Raw genomic sequence first — 5,163 nt, 5'->3', positions numbered from 1 at the left:
GCCACAGGTAGGGACACCTTCCACTAGAGCAGGTTGCTCAAAGCCCCATCCAAGGTGGCCTTGAACACTTGAGGACTCCACAGCCACATGTGGGAGTTACAATCAGGACATGGTCCCTACTCACAAAGTCATTAAAAGCCTGAAGTTCTTGGCTCCCCCAGTGATGGAAGACATAGGAAAGGCTGTGAGGAAATAGTGCTCAGAGTACGGTCGGGCTAGCATGCAGTAAAGGAAAGTTGTAGCCACATATGGAACAATGAATTAAAAATACTAAATAGCTGCTAAAAAAAAAAAAAAAAAAAAAAACCACAACAAAAAAAACCCCCAAAAAAACCCCAAACCATGATCTTGTCCTCAAAGCAGGATGTACAATGGTTGATCCTGCTGTAGATGAGATCTAGAGGTTTCTCCTAAGGCAATAAGAGAGAGTTGGGTACTGAATTTGGTGATGGATCATGTAAAAGATATGTCTGCAACCGCACAGCCTCTGTTGGAGCAGTGTTTTGGTAATGCCACAGCTCCCTGTGCACCAGCAGCCAGAACTCTGAATTTCACAGTAAATATCTGTCCAGGTGTTGGGTCAGTGGCAGCAGTGGGACACAGGTCCACCACCAGCTCAGCAAACACAGCTTTTGGGATGCCCTCTCAGTCCCCCAGCAGCAGGATCTCACCAGGCTAGCTCCCACCACCGTTCTGGAATGCGTATGCCCCAGAATCTCAGCTCTGCTTCCAATGGCAGGTGGGAATGGGGAACAGGGAGAATCCCATCTCAATTGCTCTGCCCAGTTAACTCCAGGAGCAGTTTTTCCTGGATGCCAGGGCATTGTGCGGGTCTGCCCCGGCTCAGTGAGGTGGGGTGAAGCACAGCTGTGGAAGCTGCTCCCTTCCTGCTCTAGGCTGCCTCATCCTGCCTGGACAAAGCCCTTCTTTTGGGAATGCCACCAGCCATCAGTGTACCCACACCAGCAGCTACCAGAACACTGTGAGCAAGCTGGAGCCCACTGCAGCCACCAACCACCAGCTGCCTCAACCACGGCAAGGGAGCAGGGTCTTGCGTTCGGGTGTCACACTGGGACACAGCACTTAGGAAAGTGGCTGTGTGCTGGCACCCAGGGGCTGCGCAGCTGGGAACACTTGAAAACAAAAGCCTGCAAAATCCAGCCCATGCTCGGCAGCCCGTTTGGCTCAGTGGAAGTTATTTAAGGAGCTAACCCAGCGTGAGAGCTGGCTCTGCTCTTCCATCCATGGCAGGATGGGGACAAAGGGGAGCAGTGGAGCTGGGTTACGGCTCCCTTCTCCTTCCCACACCCTTGGGAGCTCTCTGGAGACTCATTTTGTTTTGTCAAGCAGCCCAAATCCTTCTGCAGAGCATCCTGTGCTGAAAAGAAACTTCCTCTCAACCTTGGATTTTACCATACTGTGTAATCCACCATTAAATAAGCATTTTGTAAAGAGCCCTACGCTCACCATGTCCACACAGCAAGTCAAACAAGGAAGAGGTATTTCTTTGTGCATAGCGACATCTCTGCCCATGCAATAACCCCCCCGTGGCTGGTTACAACTGCAGTCCCTTTCCCTCCTCATAGGCTAGGTGGAAATTCCCTTGTTGCCACATTTTAAACATGTTACCAGCAAGACTCTTGGATGGGTGCTGCATTAAGTGCTCGCAGTGGTCTGCTTTGTAGTTTCAAATGTGAAACATTTAAGTTTCACCACTTCAAGCAATAAAATGCATTTATAGAGCCCCCAGCTTTGCAGGGTGAGGCTGGGGTGAGCTGAGCTGCTGGGATGCCTCTTGCTCCTTCCCAGCACTCATCACTGCCTTGGGGAGAAGAAAAGCTCTTCCTCAGTCCAGGCAGAGGAGCTGCTCCAATTTTTAATTGGATACAGACCACTCGCTCCCATTAGGCCATGGGCACCGCTCTGAATCACAGAGTGGTATGAGTTGGAAAGGACCTCAAAGCTCATCCAGTTCCAACCCCCTGCCACAGCCAGGGACGCCTTCCACCAGACCACGTTCCTCCAAACCCCGTCCAATCTGGCCTTGAACACTGCCAGGGATGGGGCAGCCACAGCATCTCTGGGCAACCTGTGCCAGCACCTCAGCACCCTCACAGGGAAGAACTTCTGCTTAAGAGCTCATCTCAATCTCTGCTGTTGCCAGGTTAAAGCCATTCCTCCCTGTCCTGTCTTCTTCTGTCCCTACAGGCCGTTGTCGAGAGCCCCTCTCCAGCTTTCTTGTTGAGCCTTGTTTTTACCAAAGGAGCACACCTTTGGTTCACAAAGCATCGGAAGCTCCAGCTTGTTACTGCAGAGCCTGTTGCTCCCGCTGTATTTATGCAGTTACCTCTAACCTTTAAAAAAAAAAAAAAAAAAAAAAGTGAGCAAAATTCCAGCCCTTCCTCCAACCTGCCACAGTTCTTTCCCAATCCTGCTTCTGCCTTCCCGAGCACTCGCTGCTGCACTCAGGTTGACACCGTCAGAAGCCCCCTTCTGCAAGCTCTACTGCTAGCAAAGCACCAAATTGGACTTGATGCAAGACTAAACCCCGGAGCCTCAAATTAAATTATGCTTCATGGAGTAGGATAATCACTGAAATTAGTTTGAGGCATTTTTTTAACAGGCTGTTCCCTGCTGAGTTTGCCCCAAGGCTTAGAACAGCATTTTAGGGCATAATTCCCCAAACTCCTCTAGTTTTTTTGCTATTTAGAGGCATTATTTTGCAAGAGACAGGATAGGAAGGACATCCCGCATGCTCTTGGTGCTATCCATGAACTCCACTGCACCGGAGCATTGGTTTCCTATGGACACCCACCCTGCAGCACCCAATGCTCCATAACACCAGGGCACCTGCAGCTCTGGAGCCACCTGAGCACAGCCCATCTCTTTGAGCAAAGAGAAATATTTCTGCCTTCTCAGCAACATCTTTAAATATTTTTCTCTCAAAAGCAAATAAACAATGATAAATATTGTTCTCTTAAGTCAGGGAGGCCGTTAACACCAACGTGCTTGACTTTGCAGACTGTGAGTGCTCGCGTGGGACGGCAGCAGTCCCACTGCCACGGCCACAAGCCCTTCTGCTTGATTTTGCAGGCACCTCTGCAGGGATTAGGGATGCAGCTAGACTTGAACGGTGTTTAGGCACTCAGCCAACTCACACTGTAGATGGGAAAAACCTTTAGTGAAGATTTGCTACGAAAAAGTCAAAAGTGCCATCCTGGTGGGGAGACTGTGCTCCCCTCTCCCCGCTTCGCTCGGCAGTGAGATCTGTTCTTTCACATTTACTAGTTCTGGCATTCAATGCAAATCAAACTGAAAAATAGGTTTTGCTTCCTTGTTCCTTTTTTTCCCTGCTCCCTGAACTCCTTTTCCTCCTATTCTCTCTCCTTCATAAACCAGTCTTTTCAGGAATTTACTGCCTTGGTAGAAAATCTGCTAATCTACATTAGCAGAAAAGCTTGCTGCATCTCCTTGCAAACCAAAACCAAGAACTAAATGAAATCCCACCAGGATGCTCTGGCTACCTCAGTGTAGATTAAGCTGTTTGTTTCACTTGCTGCATTGCTTGATTTTAATCCAGTTTGGTTCAGGACACATAAAATAGCTGCTTTTCTGCCCTCCAGGAAGCAGCAGGCACAGCCGGATCCAAGTGAAGTCCTGGCAGGTCCTGCCTCACATGCCTGCACACCACACTGGGGTCACTTCTTCCCTCACCCTTTTTTAGCACTACCTTTTGTCATTTGCAACATTTTGGATGATGTTTGTTGAAATCTCACACCTGAGTCGCTCCAAACTGAGGGATAAATCACACAGGCAGACGCAAAGTCCCGATGGCATGAGGCCAGGCACGAGCTGGCTGCCTCCTCACCCATCCCTGCCAAGGCTTTTTCCCACTGCAGCCTAATGCAGGATCATGCCTGTTAAAGACACACATGCAGAACAGGCCTTGTCTGGAAAACTAGGCTCCCTCCAACTCCAGCTTCCCCTTCCCTGCCAGCTGAGCCAACATCAACTCTGCTCCTCCACAGGGAGCAGCGGGGACCAGTACAGTCCCTGAGTTTCCTGCCAGGTTGCCACCACAGCCAGCTCTGTGCTGTGCCTCAGATCTGGTGTCACAAGAATTCAAATTAGGAAAGAAAGGTGCTTCTCACAACAGCCTGGAGAGAAATACTAAAGCATGGCTGTGGATAGCTAAGAGCAGGACCTGCCATGTTGCCCAGCTTTACCCACTGCCTCACATCAGATTTATACAGGAATTGTCAAGGGACTGCTGTGCTCCTTGGTAACAAAATCCTCCCAGAGACAGAAATATCCACATAGTGACTTGCAGCCTGAACCACCAGTGAGGCAGCTCTGCTATGCATAGTGCAGAGACACTGATGCTTTTCTTCCTTCCCTCCCAGAATCTGCTCCTTTGACTCCAGGCAGAGATGAGCAAATACTTAATTAACACATTTGACCTTTTAGCAGCCCTCAATGCGGATGGCCTTCTGCACACAAGGTAGGTGGTTTCCTGGAGCCTGCTGCCAATCTGGGACTAAGGAGAGCGTTTTGAGGTTCTCCACATCTCAAATCTTTTAAAAAAATTTTCAAAGCCTGAATTTGAAAATGGAGAGAACATGGAAGTGTCATCTCCCATTATTATTTAATGGCATTTAAGTTTGTACATCTTATTCCTGTAGGGCAGTATAGAGTAGGAAACAAGTGCTACCTGAAAAATTCAAAGCTGAGAAGTCTTTTAATTCCTTTTCCTATGTATGTTTAAAATTTTCCAAATTTCTTGTGGAAAGAATGGGTTGAGGGTTGAAGATGAGGCATTGATAGTGCCTGAAAATGGCTGAGAATGAGCAGTTCATCTCATTGTACTGTTGGCCTGCTCCACCTGGTTTTAGCTGGAGAACTTCTCACAATATTCTTTATACTAACCCTTTGTTCCTGATCTTTGTTAAATTGTCAAAAAGTCAAACGCCAGCAAGTTTACTTCCAGTTAAAAGGCCTACTCCGCTCAGCCCTTCTCTCTCCGCACATCTGGTCAGGGCAGAGTGGTTCACTAAAAGCCTTCCTTATTTCAGTCTGAAGCTGAGAAACCTCACCTACATGCAGGTTTATGTTCATGAGATGCACAGTGTGCATCACCAAAACATTACGTCCAGCAGCATCAGC

This window comes from Strigops habroptila, chromosome Z (assembly GCF_004027225.2).
Source record: "Strigops habroptila isolate Jane chromosome Z, bStrHab1.2.pri, whole genome shotgun sequence".
NCBI lineage: Eukaryota > Metazoa > Chordata > Aves > Psittaciformes > Psittacidae > Strigops > Strigops habroptila.
This window is presented reverse-complemented; position numbering follows the sequence as displayed.